The 22,854-nt window shown below is 40.3% G+C and overlaps 1 protein-coding gene across 1 annotated transcript in view; it reads right to left on the bottom strand.

The window, feature by feature from the left end:
- The window catches only part of LOC136875846 (KH domain-containing, RNA-binding, signal transduction-associated protein 3), an 814,322-nt gene that overhangs the window by 46,922 nt on the left and 744,546 nt on the right, over nt 1–22,854 (bottom strand). The gene's annotated exons all lie outside the window — the stretch shown is intronic.

The raw sequence follows: 22,854 nt of genomic DNA, 5'->3' as shown, positions 1-22,854 counted from the left end.
TCCTACCTGAGTTAGTGCGACATAAAAATGATATAAGTGGTGGTGGTGGTTTCAAGTAAGGGCTTGGGACACTTTCGGTCTTCAACCTCATGCATTAGCGCTAGAGACTATTTACTTACTAGCGTTCATTTTTTTTATTGGCTTTCGATTCGATCGACCATTTAGCCAGCTACAATTTTGTATGTTTCTTATTAATTATGAATTGACTTGATGAAAAGAACGTATAAAATTAAGACGAACACAAACACCCAGCCCTCGAGCTGGAGAAATTAACCACACGAAGTTAAAATCCCCGACCCAGCCGCGAATCAAACCCGAGGCCCCTTGAACCAAAGGCCAGGACTCCAACCATTTAGCCATGGAGCCGGACTAGCGTTCATTCGATTTGCAACAGTGTGCGCAACGCAATGGAAGCCCGTAAATTGTGAAGTAGAGTATGCCATGGAACCTTATGGGCGTCGGGGTCATAAGAGAACAACCGGAAACGAAAAGGGAACAACAAAGAGGAAGTAATAACTTCAAGCCATGGCCCAAAAATTACCGATTCGCAACGTTGCAAGCTAAGATCAACGGGTTGCAGGTAACCTTGCAATTATGCAACGAACGAGACGCTTGCCGTTTCTTTTTTTTTTTTTTTTTTTTTTTTTACAGTTGGCTTTACGTTGTCGCACCGACACATACGTATCATGAAGACGATGGGATAGAAAAGACCTAGGAGTGGGAAGGAAGCGGCCGTGGCCTTAATTAAGGTACAGCCCCAGAATTTGCCGGTTGTGAAAATGGGAAACCTAGGAACACCATCTGGGGCTGCCGACAGTGGGGCACAAACTCACTATCTCCCGAATGCAAAGCTCACAGCCAACTCGCTCGGTCTTGACGTAAGTAACACCTGTCCAAAGAAAGTAAATATGATCAGTAAGTATGCATAGAAATAACAAAGCTCTGAAGGAAATACAGTAACTCGTATACGAGGGGTAAACAACTCGGTAGTGCAGTTGGCTAGGCGTACACATAAGTTGAAGGGCCGTTAATGATAAAAGCAGCAGAGCAGGCACAAATCACTGATTTTGAACAAGCTCCGACCTCCCTTGGTCAACTCTTGTTTTTTTCCGACCCCGACGGTATTAGAGCATTTGAGGCTTCACCCCCTTCGTAGCCCTTGTCTTTCTTTGGCCGATACCTTCACTTTTCGAAGTGTCGTATCCCTTCCATTGAACCCCCCCCCCCACCTCCCTCTGATTTGTGTTTAATAGAGGATGGTTGCATAGTTGTACTTTCTCTTTAAAAAATAACCACCACCACCAAACCCCTTGCCATGAAGACTTAATTATGTTGGCGACGTTCCCAGTTGATGGATTTAGAAATAATAAATTCGTCATCAACTCCCTTACTGTACGGTAAATAGTAACAGATATAAACGATTGGAAACTGCATTTTATACAACTTTTGAGATAGAACTAACACCTGTATTTCCGGAGATATTTGGAAGTTTGTGAAAAGTATAATACCGCGACTACCTCCGGTATTATTCAGTGTACAGTAAACACGTATAAAACAAAATATGGGAAGTATATTCTGCACAACGTTTATTGTTAACAACAGTTTATCGATAAAGCTAGTATTAAAGGAGAAATGTGATATTTCCTGTTTTAGTCCCCTTATTACTGTATACTATTACACTTACACTTATATACCGAGTTTCCAGAAAGTTTTTTACGCTGTTTTCCCGTGATGTAAAACAAAACTGAAATGAAGCAATTTTCGATTTTGTACATCTAACTCGTAACAAAAACGAAGTATGGGGTACAAATTTGAAGCGTACAGACAGTTATAATTTTATGTACGGTGTATAGATTATGTTTAAACCAACATCCTTCAATATCTTCACACTTAAGAGTCAATCTCAACAAAATACTCCAATGAAATATTTTAATTATTAGGGACAGCATTCTGGACAAATTACCTTATACTTTTTATAGTACAGTGACACTGATTTTTTAAAGGAAGGAATGTTTGTTCATCTACAGGCCACCACTGGTGATTATGCATGATTTAAAAAAGGTACAGTATGATTATCCAGTAATATATTCTTAACGATGTTAAAAAAAATGAAACCACATATAATAAAAGTGACAAATTCCTTGAAGTATCTTCTTTAACACTTAGAGATTCTCAAAAGTCTTCCCTCAGCAAAGAAGTACGTATCAAATACGGACGCAAAGCTTCAAGTTATCGTACAAATGTATCAAGCGACCTTAAGGAGACAATGAATGGCAGGTTCTACACAACTACTAGAGGCAAAGTATGTCTCGCTGAACTTACACAGCTACAAACAGGCCATGCTGAGGTACTGTATATCGCATGACCGTAAGCCATTTGTGCAAAGATGATTGCTCGCTATAAGACTAAAATCTAGGTTAAAACAAGAGGGCGGGAGCATAAGATATATCCCCACAGTATGTGAGACAATAAAGAGAACAAAGGGAACATGAACAAGCTTCCAACAAGAAAACAAATCAAGGCAAGTGAGGGCAGCAAGGTCATAAAGAAATCTCTTGTACTTTGTTCAGAGTGGTGCTAGTCGACTGATGTGCTGGCACAATCACTAGTAAAAAGAATGTTTCATTTGTTTGAAATCGTGAATATAATCCTCATCACGATGATCGGAGGTTATACAGCTACTTTCCGCAGGTACCTGAATAATAATAACAACAACAACAACAACAACAATAATAATAATAATAATAATAATAATAATAATAATAATAATATGTAGAGTATGTTCAGTCCTCAGCTCGAAGCTGGTTGGATCCTCACCAGCTCCACCATTAGCTGTCATAGATGGCCTATGCATCACTGAAGAGGTATACTATGATAGGGAAATGAGGAGTGAGATACTTTCCCACTGCTTTCCTCACAGAGCCAGAAGTTTCTATTACATATCAGTCTGTCAAGCCACTGAAATTCATGCATCAACCGACCCCAAGATAACTAGAATAAAAGGTAGGCTACTCCGGCGGTTGAAGCTTCCATTGGCTGGAGCGCTATGAACGACAGCGAGTAAGGTACACAGTCGCAGTACAGCAAGCCTATAAGTTCTCGTGTCTGAGAAACATCTTCTCAATCTTTCATCAAATAATAGTCTGGTTTAGTCCGATTCGATAAGTAACGGCACTTCCAATAGATTTAAAAACGTGAAAATGAGTTAAATTTCGTCACACACTGAGCAGGTAGAACATCAACTATCAAATACATGACATATAATACGATAAGAAATAAAATATTGCCATGCAACTCAAAATAAATAATTTATTTCCTGTTGAAGTAAATATTTATATCAAATGGCATAGGAAAATATACATCATATCGACATCTTTATGGAATTATATTAAATTATTAAAACGTACATGTCAGGAGACTTAATTACTTGATGAACAAGCCCAAATCTTAGCCTTCTTATTGGCATATTTTCTCAGTGCTAGTTCCTTACTCTTTGCATTTAAATGCCATATCCTAATAAATGTCCTGGTCCTTACGTAGAGACAAATTGTTTTGTCATGGAATACTGGAAATTTTGACTTAATAGAAATAAGAGTTTTCACGTTTTTGCATCTGGATACAGTCTTACCGTGAAACACACCAAATGAAATTTCGTAGCCTACTGGGCTATATTTTTTAACCACTCAAGACTGGGATGTGTGAGGTCCCCTTTTGTAATAACCAAGATCCAGTAACAGGTCTCTTCTCGCACGACATTTTTGTCTCTTTCTTCGTATTTACTTATATCGGATCACAGATACTGTATTACTTCACGAGCTTCGAAATATAGTCAGAAATATAAGTTATTAGCTCATAATAATGTTATTGGATTTTACGTCCCACTAACTATGTATTTGAGCACCTTCACCACCGGACTGAGACAGGATCGAACCTGCCAAGTTGGGCTAAGAAGGCCAGCGCTCTACCATTTGAGTTGCTACTCAGCCCGGCTATTAGCACATAACAATAACTATAGAAAATATGATTTTCATTCAGTCATTTATATCTGAGGCCTTTTTGCCGTACGAGCTGTAATAATGGAGATATTCAAGAGTTTATTACAAAGTGTTTCAACAACCAAGCATTGCTGACGAGGAAATATGCCATCATAGTAGCAAACTAACTGGCTATGATGGTTGTTGTCGTTACTGTCTTTATAATATGCAAAATAATAATAATGTTATTTGTGTTAGTCTCACTAACAACATTTACGGTTTTCTGAGACTCGAGGTGCCGTAATGTCGTCCCACGGGAGTTCTTTTACGTGCCGACAAATTATAGCGCCACACACGTTTCCATAATATGTTGACTGCATTTTAATCAGTACAGTGGTTCTACTTCAGATACTGACAACGCGAACACTGTTCACGTAATGAATCACTATAAAATTATTATGTATCCGTGATCCGATATACAGTAAATACGTAGAAAGAGACAAAAATGTCGGTCGGTCGGTAAGTCACGTGCTTTCTTGGCTTACGCTGCGTGAACCATCAGCGATAGACCCCAAGTGTAAGCGTACGAAATGTAGAGCATAGAAACCTCTACAAAAAAAAAAGTCCGCAATGGCACATGCCTATTTCCAACCGACTCTCCTCTAGAAGCGATTTTATGCTGTAGTCCGCGGTAAAAAATATAACTCCTTAAAATTAAATAAATATTTCGATATTATCCTCGAGTTCCTCATCAAAATAAATTGTTTGACCTCCTCCAGTATTTTATAAGGATTACAATAACCTTGTCAGAACATTATTTGCATGAATGGTTCAGAAGTTATGACCATTTTAGACTGTAGTGGTAATACGTGTCAACAGGACGGGAGAGCGCTGTCTCATATCACATGACGTCACGCAGAAGGCGAACAGGGAGAGAAACAAGTGAGCGCAGTGCGGGAAGAGACCCCCCTGAACCGACCCTATGAGAAACATTGTCACACTATTCATAGCACTTGCTTCATAAGGAATAGCATTACTAAAACAGTTTCGAACAGGGAAGGGACATAATTCAATTATCAGAAGACAGGAAAGTTTTAGTTACATTGTGGTGCTGATGATTGTTTTAAGGGGAAATACAACTAGGTAATCATCCCGATAGTTACAAGAAGTATTCTTATTTGGGTAAGATATGTCAATACAGATATCCAGCTGCGCATGACTCGAGACAAAAAAAAAAAAATGTATGTATTCCTTATCACAAATGTGTTTAAAAAAATTACTACTTGCAGCCTTTACAGCAATTCTTCTGTTACAGTATTCTGACAACACCAGAGGCATCCAGACGCTCGTTATTCTAGTTCCTTTATTTTTAATGGTATCGTCAAGAATTCTCGTTACCAGACCAAGTTAATACACTCAAGGCACCATGTGGGAACAAGCCAATCTAAATGTATCTCATCAGCTACCACTTCACACAACGCTGAATTACTTCGAATAAACGAATTATAGCAAAATCCTCCTTCCTTTCAAATGATGCTACTACCTCGGAACTGAGCTAGAAGAGAATCACGGCAATTTTAATTTACAATATGATGGTATACACAAAGCAGATGAATTCAATCAATCAATCAATCAATCAATCAATCAATCAATCAATCAATCAATCAATATTCTAAAGGCTAATGCCTTGTCGATGCAACCACTCTCTTGTTTCATTGGTTGTTCGTTTCAGTTCCATGTAATTGTCACAACCTAACCTCTTCTTGATATCGTCCAAATACTTCATCCTAGGTCTTCCTCTTCCTTTCGTTCCCAGCACTTCCCCTTCAAGAATGTTAATGATGAAAGTGTTGTGTCTGATGATATGTCCAATACATTTTCCATTTCCTTTAATAATCTTCTCTCTTCTTCAACTTCCCTTAAGACTTCCAGGTTGGAAAAAATGACCAGATGAAATAATCATCAGAAATATAGACGCCAGAAGAAAGCTGAAAATAAAAATAAGTAGCCTAATATAATTTATAAACATGACAGTTCAATTTATTAACTGGTAGCATGATTGTAGTAAGAAGTTTTAAGAGAAATTACGGAAATATGATACGAAGATAAGTATAAAAATAAACAGTGATGATAATAGCGGAAGGTCGACCTCACTGATGCAGTTGGTTAGTTGTTGGCCTTCTGTTCCGAAGATGCAGGTTCGATATTGACTGAAGTAAGTGGCAATTGCTACCAGTGTTTAAATGCGAGGTCTTCACGTCTTTGGCTTCCAACATGTTTCTTTCGCGGATAAATCCGAACAGTTAGTATTCCAGGAACACTTCATTCATCTCCATGGAAAGGAGTGTGATAGCTAGGCACGAGTGGCAGCTCTTTGTCAGCCCCTAGAATTAAGTGGCCGAAATTGCTTCTCATCAAGGCGGCCGCGATTCCAATCTTGCTCAGTGCATGTGATATATTTTAAATGACAAGTCACGCCCAAGTGGTTTGAATTCCGTGTAAAACTGGATGTCCCATGATTATGATCACGATATAAACAGTCACGAACAGGGCCGTTCACTCGCATCTCTCCGGAGAAGTGAGACAGACCTCGCCACCGAGCATTTGAGTGAATGTCAGGTGAAGTAGATTATTATTATTATTATTATTATTATTATTATTATTATTATTATCATCATATCTGCTGCACCCTTCGTTGAAAGGTTAGTTTTGTAAACTGCAGCTGTAGTGCCATCTGGAGGAGATGAGAGCCAGTAGATACAGTGCATAGTTGAACTAATGAAATTAAATGGCGTATGGCTTTTAGTGCCGGGAGTGTCCGAGGACATGTTCGGCTCGCCAGATGCAGGTCTTTTGATTTGACGCCCGTATGTGACCTGCGCATCGTGATGAGGATGAAATGATGACGAAGACGACACATACACCCAGCCCCAGTGCCAGCGAAATTAATCAATGATGGTTAAAGTTACCGACCCTGCCGGGAATCGAACCCAGGACCCCTGTGACCAAAGGCCAGCACGCTAACCATTTAGCCATGGAGCCGGAAACTTGAACTAATAACAGTCGGTGAGTGTAATGTTACTCTTGATTTTAGACTTCAGAACACTATGCTTTTAACATGTAAAAACGCGACTACCTGGAAAACCATTAGATTTACGAAGAAAAATGCGAATTACGTTTTTATAGAAAACTGAATTTTAAATTTATATGCAGAGTTTATCTTGTGATAGGACTTACCATTTTGGTTTTTAGAGGATAAAACATGCGCAAATTCAGTAAAATCTAAATTTTTTAAGTTTCATTTTTGAAATATCAGCACACACGTCTATCCGAAATTAATATCTATCCAATTCTCAACTCAATTCGTAGACTGAGGGAAAGGAAACCTAACTCGTTTTATACTATTACGTGATTTTTATTTAGCCCGTCTGGCGGCCATGATTGTTTAGGCGTCAAGTCTCTATGGTCTGGCACCGTGGTTAGCCTACTCGAGCCCCGTTCGTAGAAAAGAATGTTGACCGGCAGGGTGGTGGTATACAATCCCTGATCATTAGATTGCGTGCGAAAAGCCTGAGTTCAATTCCAAACCTCTCCGCAGTGTTCAGGGGACATATGGTGCTTGGTGGTGATTCGTCCGTCGGATGGGAACGTTAAACGGTGAACAGACCTCTTGGAGTTATTCGACATGAGTAGACTATGTGCCGACGGTGGGTTTCACCCTTTCCGACATCATATCATTACAAAAACTCTCTCTCTCTCTCTCTTTCTCTCTCCATGAAATTATGCTAAGCGATTTTATATACTATTATTATTATTATTATTATTATTATTATCATTATTTGTCTGACGGACTAGCAATATTTCTCCGGAATACAAAGCTACCACTGTTCAAAAGTGATAGGGAATAACATTTCAAGGGGAACAAAATATATTTTTACTCGCACGGTTTATAAGGATGGATCTACAACACACAGCATGTTAAGTCGGCTGTCATGAAGTTGCAGGTGCTAGCGCTAGATAAGACCGGACTTGCATGTCGCAGGACACGTCCAATTAAGCTGGCGGATTACCTTCCGGCTGGCGAATTGATTCATTAATCTGGACAATGTCATAAATGGCGAACAGTGCTGCACAAGGTATTATAATCCCATGTTATGAAATTAAACAACAGGAAAGAGGACCGAACGAGTTGGGCGCGCGGTAAGGGTCGCGTACCTGTGAGCTATAAATGTACAATGGTTGGGCAGCTTGGATTTAAGTTTATGAACTGTTTTAGGGATTGGCTGATTGTTTAAGGTGTTATTTTTTTTGTTACATTTTTGAATAGTTGTACGTAGAGTTATGTCCTAATCATAAGCTAAATAAATAAATAAATAAATAAATAAATAAATAAATAAATAAATAAATAAATAAATAAATAAATAAATAAATAACCTGTGAGCTTGCATTCGGGAGACGATTGCTTCGAATCCCATAATCGGCAGACGTGAAGATGGCTTTTCGTAGTTTTCCCATTTCCACACCAGATAAACGCTGGGGCTGTATCTTAATAAAGGCCAAGGCCCGCTACCTTCCCGATCCCAGCACTTTCTCATCCTTCCGTCGCCGAAAACCTACGACATGTTAGTGCGACTTTAAACCACTAGAAGCGCCACGAAAGGCGTGAAAATGAGACTCCCTAGACCCCGCTAACCGTCGGATCAGAAGAGAACAACAATTTACCAAAGGAGTTTGGATGGGAAAGAGCAAAGTGAGGAGCCTGACAAGTGGAAGCAATGCCAGGGGATCGCGGTCGCCAGTCCACGCTCCCAAAGCCTCTGGCCCCCCTTTAAGTCGCCTTCTACGGCAGGCAGGAGATACGGTGGATGTTTTCTACTATCCCCACCCACAAGGGTGTAAGAAAGGGGAAGATATCGGCCGTGGCCCTTAGATTGCTATGGAAATGAGAAACTAGTCCCCTTAATACCGTCGACAGTGGAATTTAAACCCACTTTCTTCCGATGGCAAACACGATCCGTACGCGTGGCGAACTCTCTGGGTTAAACGCATTCTAAACGAATCTCTAGGCTTAGTACATTCCTAAAAATCTTCACAAAACAGAGAGCTAAGTAATGAGGACAGTGCGAAAAGCTAAAATACGAAAATTTGGTATAAAGTAACCTTTGTCATTGCGAGTACAAAGACAATGTACAACGTCAAATGAATTATGCAAGATTTAGTAGACGAAATATAAACATCAGCGCTAGCTTCTCTCTAAGACCGCCGTGATCCCACTCAGAGGATGAGAAATTTTCGGAAAGGTAGTAAATTCCGTACACTGGTTCAGATTTTCAAAACGAATCTGAAAATTAATTGGTTTCGAACCTACGAATCCAAAACACAGCTTACGTTTCCTTCTGTATAGAATGAACAAAAATGCGACTCATCACCTTAAGAAATCTACTTTTATTACGGCTTTCCCTACATTATCTCGTAACACCCAAGGTGAATAAGCAACATCGAGTTCGTATGCCTGTGGGCCATAGTATCGTACGCTCCCACACGCAAGAAGCAATACCAAATAATATGAGGATGAGAGAGAGATATTTGTCTTATAAATATCAGTATGGGTTACTTTGAGTGCACAAGTAATCTACACCTTAATATTGGGGAAGAACCTCGTAGTTCTTCTTTAGATTTATATACCGAGTATTTAATACAGTACATTTTTTATTCATCAGCTAATTTTTAGAATGAAAGGGCGAATCCATGATCCAGGGCACAGCTTTAGAAGGCCAAGAAGACAAAAATGAAAAACGTCCGTTGAGTGGAAAGAAAACAATGCCTGACGACAGAGAACGAATGAGAACGATGTACCCAGGGTCATAAGATTAGGGTTGCTTCTAATCTTACAGTTCCATGTACATATTTAACCATTTTTGAGTTGTGAGAGAAACAGATTACATTCTGTTCTACAAAAAGCACTCATATTATTTTTTTTAAAAAAAATATCCATTTCCTGCCCCTTTTGGAGGAAGGATGAACTACAGGTGATCTCTATGTCTTCAAGTTGCGTTCTCTCCCAACTCCTCGTGTCTATCGATTGAGCCAACCTGCCCCGCAGGGCTGTAACCACAGCGGTTACAACGTGATGCGAGTAGTTTCACAACCTCAACACACATGGAACAATAACTGAAACGCCTGTTGATCAAACCAAAGCATCTCAATAGGTCTCTCCATAATATAAGATGCACGTGTCCTTGCCTCGTTAATAGCTTCGTGAGGTGGGGACGGGAATTCAATTGAGTAAATGGCCTTTTTTTTTTTTGCTAGTTGCTTTACGTAGCACCGACACAGATATGACTTATGGCGACGATGGGACAGGGAAGGGCTAGGAGTGGGAAGGAAGCGGCCGTGGCCTTAATTGCATCGAGAATTTTATCTCAAGACTCACGCGGCTTCAGGAAGGGAATTCGATCCCTGGCCAAAACCAAAATGAACATGGGTGGCTACAGCAAAGAAAACTGGGATACACTGAAGAAAAGATATGTGCCGATTTCTTGGAAGATGTTTCTTTCATGTTGTTTAGTGCCTAAAATGAAACAAAGTTTAATTGCTATTTATTAAATGCTCTCTCCTGAGGCCTAAGCAACTGCATCCTATTAACTATGGAGGAAGAATAAGAGAGGGATTAAAAGCATTCAAATCCAAAGGGAATACGAAGATCAATCTTCCGTTTGATGGAAACGGAGCCACACAGACCTAATATGAACACATGTACTGTACAATGGTTTACATAGGCTACTTTCAGAATACTCACCCACAACCTTCGTAGCAGCAATAAATATTCTGGCCAGAAACAAACCAACAACTTAACAACCTTGTCCATTTATTACAAGATAGCAAAAATGAAGACAAATCTTATTTCTAGGAATTATTGCTACGAGGAATCGATATTATGTTGTCTTGTTTACGACCATAGTAGTATAATAACTAAAGTCTGTCTTCATAATACTGTAGTTTGTTATGTGCCGTTCAATACTATATTCTTCATTCATCATCAGATAAAAACACTTTCGACCGAAAACTGCCACTGCTTCAGCTTGCTTGTGCCCGGGTCCTGACTCTCAACGTACAACGTTATCTAGATATTATTTCAATTTTAACACTCTCAGGCTTTTGTAACGCTCTCCAGTGCAAGTACGGTAAAACAAATAATGTAATTTTACGTGATTGTTGATGTCGTGAACATAGCCACAGGGCATCCGGTTTTCTGTGGAGTACGAGCCACTGGACGTGACTCTTAATTTTAAAAATTCCACATGTATTGGCTGAGTTTCGATTCGCGGTCGCCTTGGTGAGAAGCCAATGGGCGGTCATGTCACTGCTCGTCGTTTGAGCTCTAAGTTGCGAGACGAACTCGTCCTTTAAAACTAGGAAATATTAATATTATTATTTTTATCATTAATATTATTATTCATTTCTACGCGAATTCTCCAGAACGACAAATTACGAGAGCTTCAAATTTTCGAATCATAGATGAATCAAACGTCGGCCTCTCATCACTGGGTTCCGTGGTTCAAATGTGAGACTTGTGCTGGACAAAGCAGAGGCGGGACGGTTTTCCTCCGGGTACTCCGGTTTTCCTCCGGGTACTCCGATTTTCCTCCGTGTACTCCGATTTTCCTTGTCATTTCATTCCAGCAACACACTCTAATATCATGTTATCTGTCAGCTATAAATTATTGCTCCAGGAGTGTGACAGGCTTCGTCAGTCGGCACATGTCCTATCCTCGCCGCTAGATTGAGGCTTTATTCATTCAATTCCTGACCGTGTCAAGTGACTGGAAACAGGCTATGGATTTTCATTTTCAGATGAATCAGACTAATGAAGTCGAAGTTCAGGCAGCTGACGCAGAAGGTTGGTGTAGTCAAACTAATCTGTTTATACCTACTTAGAAATGTATCACTATGACGACAACTTAATAGGAACCTACAATAAAGAGCAATATTTTATGAAGTGAGGTCCACGATAAGACTTCAGTAGGTCCGCAGATAGTGTGCAATATTTTACTATAATTCAACGCAGTGTTGGGTGGCGGAAAATAACCAGCTCCTTGGAAGAGCCAATATCTTGGGACAGAAGAGGTCTTGCAAGAGGGACAGTGCATCCTCAGTGGAGGAATATCACTGAAATCCACACACACGACTTCAACGGCATCGACGGCGGAGAAGATGGGCTTTGAAACGGCAGAGATGGCGGAAGAAGTAACCGAGTGCTCAGGAGGACAACCTGCTGGCTTGTAGAACAGTAAGGGACTATCGAAGTCTAACGAAATAAACTCCTTTTATACGATATATCTAACTAGCCAGTGGAGGAAAACACTGGGACTGCTTTAAAAAGTAAAAGAAGCCTCGGAAAGAATGCCAGCAACCAAAATGGACGGTTGAGACGAATGATGACATTCAGCCCGAAGATACATGTCAAAAAAACCTAGCGAAATCACCTATTGTACCCTGCCAAAAAGTTTCGGGACACCCGTATATTTCATACTTGAACAGAATGTCCTTATACTTTTAAACTTATGATTTATTTTAAGTACAACTGATATAAAGTACTCTAATATCATGTTTGGTTGAAAATTTGAAGACTGTAACTCAAATAGTTCATGAGTTATGAAATTTGTCTTTTTTAGCCACTCGAAATTGACTTTGATACTGAAGAAACAAATAATACAATTAAAAAGCTATCCAATAGTCCATTCTGATTGTTACGTGGTTATTAGGTGATAACACCTTTAAAATGACCCCTATTAGAAGGTGTTAGAGAAGTTTTTACTCATTTAGCCATCTTTTTAGTAAAATTTCAAATCGGAATTAAGGAGCGAACAGTTCGGTTCCAAACTTCACAAAGGTAGGAACACCTGTGAGCTGGTGATTGCGCGCACAGCTAGCTCTCTCAACCACTGAAACACAAGGAATCCATCCGTGAAAACGTCATCGCGCTAACTGCCTCCGTTCAAAAGTTGCAGCAATTCAAAAGTCAGTGATATTAGGCCTAAAATTTACAAGAATTGAAATTTTACTAAAATGATGGCAAAATAAGTAAGAACTCCTCTAACACCTTCTAACAGGGGTCATTTTAAAGGTGTTGTTATCGCCTAGCAACCACGTAACAATCAGTATGCGTTGTTGGATGGATTTTTAATTGTATTATTTTATTTCTTGAAAATCAACGTCAATTTTGGGTGGCCATAAAAGACAAAAATATTCATAGCTCATGAACAATTTGAGTTACAGTCTTCAAATTTTAAACGAAGCATGATATTAGACTCACACCTGTGGGTCGCGGGTGCGAACTGTGTCGCACATGTGGATTTGGCCTTGTTTTACGACCGGATGCCCTTCCTGGCGCCAACCCTATATGGAGGGATGTAATCATTCTTGCGTGTTTCTGTGGTGGTTGGTAGTGTGTTGTCTGAATATGAAGAGGAAAGTGTTGCGACAAGAACACCCAGTCCCCGGGCCAGAGGCGATTAAAATCCCAGACCCACCCGAGAATCGAACCCGGGACCCTCTGAACCGAAGGCCTCAACGCTGACCATTCACCCAATGAGTCAGACGAAGCTCATATGATTAATAGCAATTAATTAGTAAGGAAGATTGAAAATCAACTGGATAAAGAAATTTTCATAATGAGAGATCTAAATTGCTCAAGTTAGATGTGGCAGAGTGGGAGTTGAAAGAGTATTTGAGTATGGTGATAGGAACCCAGAAGGAGAAAAACATTTATCTCTGTTGCCGAAATCGCCTCAAGATTCAAAACACCTGGTTCAAAAAAACGAGACAGCCATAAAATAACCCGTTACAGCCGGGACGTAAAATATAAAACAATGATCGACCTCATATTAACAACTGAATAACACATCTGATGTCAACGCCACTGTGAGAGTGTGGACAGTGACCAGTGGTTCAGTTTTAACCAACTGGTACAATAGTAAGATGATGAAAAGCACTATGGGAACTTGTAAACCTAAACAGCTTTAAGAATATCAAGAAGTTCAAAAAAGATTCCCTAACAAATCACAAGGTTGTAATGAAGAAGGGATGGAATTCCGAGATGTTCTCGTTGGAGATGCAAAAGAAGTACGTTGTAGGACGAGCAGGAAGGTCCGAGATACAGACCGACTTTGTGGAATGATGAAGTGAAGATGGTTGTACAGGAAAGGAATAAATAAACAGATTAATAACTGTGCAAGAACAGATATTTGAGAAAAAGGAATATCGAAAACTAACTTCTGGTCAAACTCATAATTAATGAGATAAAAATAATGTTTACAATGATTTTGCAGCTAAGCATGAGTAAGATGGAAAAGGAAATACTGTAAGTTGTATAGAATAATGAAAAACAAGAGAAGGCATCAGGAATCTTTTATAGCATTAGAACATAGGAATGGTTTGGTTATAAGAAAAGTACAAAACACCAGAGAAGAAATGAGAAATCAGTTTGAACTATAGTTAACTGGAGAAACTGTCAGTGAAACTGTCGAAAATGCTTAAAATAATGAAACAGATTAACAGGAATTAGTTCTAACATGAGCCTAGGTAACATGACTAAAATGAATCAAGTAGATATGATGAAGTGAATGCGAACATGTTGGGGTAGACGGAATGCAGTGACTATACAGATCACTGAACGCCATATGGAAAGACAATAAAAGCCCTGATGATTGGTGTAAGTAACACAGCCACTACTTACAAAAGGGAATAGGAAAATGTCAGGTTTACCGGAGAATCACCCTTCCTTCCCACAGCCTAAATATTCTAGAAATAAATAATAGAGAAGACTGCGAAAACTTGCAGAGACAAAATTAGAGAAAGAACGGCGTGGTTTTGGGCGAAGAAGGAGCACTATATAGATTTGGTATTTGCAGCGAGGATGTTACAATCATCTTCCTATTTTTAGCTATTGAAAATACCAATGACAGTATCATAAGAGCTAAATTATGGGAATATCTAGACAGGCAAAATATAACAGCGTTACTAAAAAAATTAAAATGCAGAATAAGGATACAAGATCATGTGCAATTAAAACTGAATGCTTGGAATCAGTTATTCAGGGAGTATGGGCTCAAAATTTGCCAAACAATAGTTATGACAACAGGTAACTTCAAGGCGACCATTTACTCAATCGGTCGTTACTAAATGTAGCCAATTTAAGTATCTGCGTTGGCAGTGTACTGAGCAAGGACAAGGGCAGTAAATGGTAAATTACTGATGGAACCAACGGAATTTAACCTTTTTACTTTGTGTGTGACACACACACACACACAGTCTCTCTCTCTCTCTCTCTCTCTGGAAAAATGTTGCAATACTCCCACACTGACATATCCAAGACACACGCGCTCTCTCCAAACGAATACAGGATGATTCCCCAGTTTTACTTCCCCTTAAAATAATAATCACCACCACCATCACACGTTCCAAACGACACAACAACCGAGTTCAAGCTTTTGAAATGTAATTCATAGGCCTACACACCGTGCTTCAGAGGACAAAGATAACATGAAAAGTGAAGTGACTGGAGCTGATTATCGTGGGAACATGAGTGTGGCTCAGATTATCCAGAGGTCACTCGTGAAATGGTATGGGAAAGCTAAAGAGAAGAAAAGGTGGTGGTGGTTGCTTTTTATCAAGGGGCCGAACATCTAGGTCATCGGCAGAGGAGAGAAGGAAAGCAAAAAAAGAGTACTTGGAGAAAGCAAAGAAGGAAAGAGGTGTGCTGGAAAACCTCGGATGAGTTGGATGCATCCAATAAGGAGGGGTCTGGAAGAGGACTGATCTGAACAGAAGATGACGAAGGCTCGTACCCAGAACACGGACAACTGGAGCTGGAGAAAGATAAAGAAGGAGAAGCACATGATGTTGAATTCCAGTATTTAGTATCTGAACCAACATAAGTAATTTGAAATATACATTACCACAAATTACACCCATCAATGAAGTTTATGGTCTATTTAAAAAAGCTTAATTCACAGTAAGTTTAGAGTAAAGTCATAGATATCATCACATCATAACCATGCCTCTCAAACGCCCAAAATCCCACGCGTACAAACTGCGGCGCAGAGTTCCTGTGCACAGTGCATCGGCCCCACTCGGCTCGGACCAACGTTTCGTCTCTGGGCTACTTGACTAAGCTCGGCTCAACTCGGCTCGGATTTGGAGCGCTACGGAGCAAGTGAGGAAGAGGGAGACAGGCGGAGCGAGAGAGACAGGCGTGGGGAAAGAGAGAGAGAGAGAGAGAGAGAGAGAGAGAGAGAGAGAGAGAGAGAGAGAGAGAGAGAGAGCGCGCGCTATTGCTCCAAATCGAGGAGTGGGGGTCTGTACTCTGGTCAACCAAGCGAAGTCGTCTTTTGCACCGTGCACACAGGTGCATGCACGCAGAGAGGCCCTGCATTACAACGTAAGAGCTTACTTTCTTTCTTTCTTTTCATTTAAATACGAATGTGTAAATTGTAAACTGTTCATTTTTCTTCGACACTATTTTTCTGTGTGTTTCAGAGCATAGTAATCACTAATTTTGGATGTTTCAACATTCACTACTTTTTACATAGATCCAAATATTTCACTCCCTCATGGCGGCCTATTTAATCTTCAGCGTCCGCGAATTCTTTTGATTCTTAAAGGATCCTTGAACTTAGAAAACCTCTGCTTCAACACAAATTTATTTAATAAGAAAACTACAATAAACATTTCAGAACCAGAAATTCCTGTTTGGGCACTACGAAAAGTACAATTTCTCGACGCTAGACCGTCGTAGGAGTTCGTGAGTAATTTGAAATAGAAATTACCACAAATTACACCCAACATGAATGTGAAGTTCCACAGTTTGTAAGAGAGACATGGCTATTCTATTTCCAAAGTTAATCTTCATTTTTGAGATTTAACTCTCGTAAGAAACCACATTTAGATGGTTAAAAGAAAGAACTAACCACTGCACGCAACATAAATATCGCCTTTAGTGGCTTTGTTTTTATCCTCGGATTTTGATGGAGGTCGTTATCCCACAGTCATTGAAGACAATTCTATCAACACAGACATCCCTCGACTTAAGTGTTACAGTACCACTATAAAACTATAATATGACCATTTCAAATTGGTAACGACTCTTGGGACTAATGACATTACTGGAGCGGGCAGTAATGAATGGAACATTATTGCACAGAACGTGATTGTAGAACGTAATTACATTAACATCCGCCCACTAATGTTGGCTAATACTAATTAATATCACGAGCCGGCCTTGAATTCAATTATTTACTTGACAATGTACGCTTGTTATTACATCATAATGGTCCCAATGACACATGTAACGAGAAGTAGACAGTGTGTGATTTTATAATTAACTTAGATCTACAGAAATATCGGTAAGTACAAAATAATAATAATATTCTCCTGGAATACCCTACTTGAAGTCAAAAGTTACGAGGTTGTTCAAAGAAGAAAATCGCACAGCGAAAGTGAGGTATGCCTAATTCTCTCGTAGTAAACTTTCCATACGTAATCAACTCAACGAACCTCAAGCGTACCACGAAGCTACTGGTCACGTCGAGTTGCCAGTTGTCGTTTGTCCCCGGGAATACAAAATACGCAGTTCAAATGAATGCCCCATGTATCAAGTAGAGGTACTATATACCAGGTTGTCCGGAAATGCATGAAGGTTTCGTACCTTTTACCATTACCGAGTTGATGAATGGAGAAAATACACCTACGTTGTCCGTGGCTGTTTTGACCAAGCATATTGCAAAGATGGCGAAACATTGGCCATTCATCAACCGAGGATGCGAGATCACAGACCGAAGCACCATGGACAACATCAATAGCTCCAGCCGCTAAAGTCTACGAAACATCTACACTACAGTATATTGTCAAAAGCTTCTGGTCAGATGTCCGTTCGAAAGTGACCTCTTGACATCAACGTTCCTAATAGGAAGTTGGTTTACATTTTGCTTCTACCACGGCCGCAATTCTTCTGGGAAGGCTGTCCATCAGGTTTTGGTATATTGCCACAGGAACTGACTTCAATTATTCTTCTAGAATCTTGAGCAGCTTGGGAGCAAATCATGGGCTTAATGGTCTTCTTCGCAGTCGGCGTTCCAACTTATCACATACTCGATGAAGCTCGGAGCTCTTGAGCAGGCCAGTCCAGTTCTTCAACCTCTATGTCATCAAACCATTCCTGTACAGACGCCGCTTTATGTACAGGGGCATGCTGAAACAGAAATGTGCCCTCGCCGAACTGTCGCCATAATATGGGAAGTACAGAATGTTATTGTCTAGAACTGTTTCACACACCCCTAGCCTTTCGCGCTTCCTGAACAAGGTCCATAGCACGAAAATCAGCCCTGTGCCGTGACGCATCCTGCACTAAAATTCACAGTTGGTAGTACATACTCGGAAAGGTGGCGTTCACCTGGCCCCCTTATACCAAGATCAGTCCGTCTAATTGCCAGATAGCGAAGCTCAATTCGTCACTTCATAGCACTTGCCTCCCTTGCTCAGGAGACCTAATGCAGCATTTTTTACACTACCTTACTTCACGGCGGACATTGAACTTGGTGATTTTCAGTTTGTGTGCACCTGCACGGCCATGGAAACCCAATCTGTGGAGCTTTCGACGAACAATTCCGATGGTGGTGGTGTTACAGGACGCACTTTGAAATTCAATGTGGAGTCTTCCAACTTGCGACAAAACCACATGTCGTGCTATCCTCTTCAGTACTCTCTGATCCCTGACGGTCATTTTATGTATATCAACATCAATCTCCACTGATCTGCATTTAGGGCTGTCGCCCAGGTGGCAGATTCCATATCAATTATTGTTTACCTAGCCTTTTCGAAGAACTTGGGAAGTTCCCCGTAATACATTATTTCAATCCCTAATTCATCTTCTTAAAATGAATACTTTCGTTCTCATGAATTCCAACTTCATCTTCATTTTATGATTTTTCCTACTCGTAAAAACTCCACTAAGCTTATTTGTCAATTAATGTCATCCTCGACATCTCTCCAATGACAGCTCGAAATATTCCGCTTAGTCGAGTAGCTTTTCTCCGTATGTCAAGTCTTCCCAGCCTAAAGTTTGCAACATGTTAGTAACAACACTCTTTTGTCGGGAATCGCACAGGAGAAAACGTGCTGCTTTCTTTTGAATCGTATTAAGAGATACCATACATAACAAGGGTGTAAAAAATATTTTAAAGTCATTACTAACAGCCCCCATCACTGTCGGAGATTCACAACGCTCCCAGTCTCCTATCCGAAGAAACGCGGTTCCCATGAGGCAAGTCCCGGAAGACACTTTTTGTGTCATGCCTATCTTAGCCCATCGTATCTTTGAAAGCGATACACACTGTAATGTACTGGAGCTAAGTTGGGGAGATACACGGATGCAGGAGTACTTCACACTTCAGATGACTCAGGTTCTGTTTCATATTATTGTCACGTGCGTTTCGTGTTGTTTGCGAACACCAGAGGATCCTTCCTACTAACTAGAGATAATAATAATAATAATAATAATAATAATAATAATAATAATACTAATCGTATGGCCTCAGCTACCGTGTGCAGACATTTCGATTTGACGCCATCTGGCTGTCTGCTCGTCAATTTCGACGTTCCGTTTTACTCTAGGCCCACTAGACAGACAAGAGTAAACCGGATCTCTCTTGGGCGTCTATGGCTGAGATTTAATGAATTTTGTCGGGTAAACACCAAATGTGTCACCAGAGATCTTTTACATGCCGACATCGTACGACATGGAGTATCGAATTGACTTTTTTCCGCCCTTCAAAAATCCGACTACCTCTGCCGGGTTTGAACCCGCTATCTTGGGATCCGGAGGCCGACACTCTACCACGGATCCACAGAGGCAGCTAACTAGAGATGATTGTTTTAAACAGAACTGCCGGCGCATTCTATCCGTATTCGTAAAATCTGTGATGACAGCAACTTTTCACCAGGAGTGAAGGACTTTGGGACTTTCATCAATGTCTAACCACAGCCCACTTCGCTTGTGATCACCGTATAGGATACACTTGTCAATACACGCCATTATACGCCAGATTAGGAGTTGCTCTGGTGACGAACCAACAGGATTTGCTTCGTAAATTCCATAGGTACACCACAGACTCATTTTTTCACTTGTTCTAATCGCAGCAGATTAGAAATGCGTGAAATGGAAACTGAAATGTCGGACAAGATCCATGCCGGTGGTGCGCGGATTTCCCTCCACACGCGCTTTTAAAGCGTGCGTTCTCCGTCTTCTTAATCTTGAAGGCTCTGGCTTCCCTCCCCCACCCCAAAACAGCGAGGTTTTCTGCGTCCTGCGAACGGTTACGAGTTCTGAGTACGGGCGAAATGGCTTTATCAAATGACTGAATATGCGAGATGATTTTAATTTATGGCGAGGCAAAGTGAAGAGCATTGTTTTCTTTTCTTCGAAATAATTCTCCATTGAATCCCGCGTTCAAACCTCAGTAGGACCATGTGATATGTACGTCGGATAGTGCTTGACAGACAACACATGAACGAATGTTTTCAAACATTCTTCAACACTGTGACTATCAACATTATTTCGCCCTTTCATATAAATAAATAAATAAATAAATAAATAAATAAATAAATAAATAAATAAATAAATAAATAAATAAATAAATAAATAAATAAATAAATAAATAAATAAATAAATCACTTCCACACTTACTGAACTGTCCAGGCTACTTAGGATTAGTAATAGCTCGTCCTGATAACACGGTCTGATAAATCTTTTGCATTGTGTGTTGTGCTCTGTGAGTGGAGCAGAACTTCAGAATTGAACGAACTCATAGATCAACGACCAAACGCGTCTGGTTTAATTCCGGAAGGAGGTTGTATATATTAGAATCAAACGTGTGAAGTGGACCAATGAAAACGAACTTTTTACTTCTCGTGCTATCACGCTTTTGTGCGGGCGTACACCGTACTTGAGGCCAGATAATTTTATTGTTTTCCACTCTACCACCCAAGACAGAGCGCAATGAAGTATATTTCTGTACGGGGAACAGGGCAGAAATCCATTACGGCCGAAACTTCTCCGTAAGGCAATAAATGTTTTCATGACTTCCAAGTCGCAATGTTTCCACACTGAATCCAGTGAAATTGTTATCTTGTTCCCCTCTTTTCCTCGCGCTTGTGGCGTGCTGTGCGGCCCTGTAGTTTCACTCTCATGCGTTGTTCTCATAAATTTTCACACCAACTCAACTTTCTCGTTGAGGGGCTTTTAAAGGTATAAGCCATAACTGTTGCACGATACTTATCTTGAAATCGCAACGGCCACGTGCACATGTTTATAAATGCCACGAATGTATAGAAGAACTAAATCATCATACTAGACGCGGTGCCCCCCCCCCCCAAATACGCTGTCCAACGAACTCGTATATCGACGCCAACCTCAAGACATTGGTTCTTGATCCTATATTGCCTCAGTAAAACTACTGTATACCGTCGAGTTCATGCTCGATAATGTAGATGAAATCATTAACGGCAATGACGTTAACTATAAGTAAGTAACCTTTATTTTCTCCAGATCTTACCAGTTTTCAACTTAATGATCTCAACGGAGAAAATAGAAAAACAAATACAATCAAGCGAAACTAGGAAAATACAAGCAAAAACAACGGCAAACATATAGAAAAATGCACTAAAGATACAAATAATAACCCAACGCAGAAACTAACAAAACGAAATAATGACAAACAATATATAAAGCTAACGTAATCTCCAAGCTGCTTCCGGGTGAGTTTTCGCACGTGTTATCCTATATCTCCTGACCTAGCACGAAACCCTATCGGGTGTGCTCCGACGACCTCACGGGAACACATCAGACACCCCCCTCTCCTCTCCACCCCTTCCAAATGCTATCCAGTACAGGGGAAGGCCTCCTTATTTTTCACCGAGACGAGTGCGTCTACTTCACCTACCTACGTCAAGATAATTCCACTACCTCATTCATTGACACTCTCCACTCGACAAACCTGGTATTTAACTTATAAAGTGGCTGTGCATCTATTCCTAAATCTGTTCAAACGTTAACTATAATGAATGTTCATAAACGATCATATCTGCGAATAACACTACCTCACGTTTAATTCCGAGATGGCCACATACATATGAGTTAATATTTGGTCCTGAAAAGGACCGATTTATCGGATGTTATGCAGCCATGTTGGAATACGACAGGGTCTGTACGTAAACAGGAAACAGGGTACCATATTCATATGCACATTCAGCGCCGCAAGTGCTGAAAATGTTGCCCACCTTGATTTTATACAGATTTCATCACAACGTTGTAAAGACATTCTTGATCGTCGTAACATGCGAGATGTAGGCCTAAAAACAGCTTGGCATACCGAAAGTGACCAGGACTTTCAGGCTCCTGTGCATACACTATCTGCTTTAAGTGACCACGCAGGAAGAAGTCAAGTGACGTAAGATCGGGTGATCTGGCGGACCAGGGAACGGGTCCTCCCTTCCTATCCACTAATTAGGATATGAAGCATGAAGATAGTTCCGGACGACTATTGATCCGCGAGGTGGTGCCCAGAAACCACATTCGTATGAGCTTAAGCAGTTGCAAGTAGTGGTGGGTACGGAGCGGTTCGGTTCTGAGCAAGTACTATGACGTCATAACTCGCTTAAACCGAGTACAACTTTATAGCGGTAAATTTAAACTATATATTGACCTTCTAAGTTACAATTTACAATTATAAAGACGATTATCAATTATCAGTGGTACTATGCGCCGTACTTTCCAGTATTGGTTATTTGCACATTTTGTATAACATAAATTTAACACATAACA

The sequence above is a fragment of the Anabrus simplex genome, chromosome 6, assembly GCF_040414725.1.
Source record: "Anabrus simplex isolate iqAnaSimp1 chromosome 6, ASM4041472v1, whole genome shotgun sequence".
Lineage (NCBI taxonomy): Eukaryota > Metazoa > Arthropoda > Insecta > Orthoptera > Tettigoniidae > Anabrus > Anabrus simplex.
The sequence above is the reverse complement of the archived record's forward strand: the minus strand, read 5'-3'. Positions and strand labels throughout refer to the sequence as shown.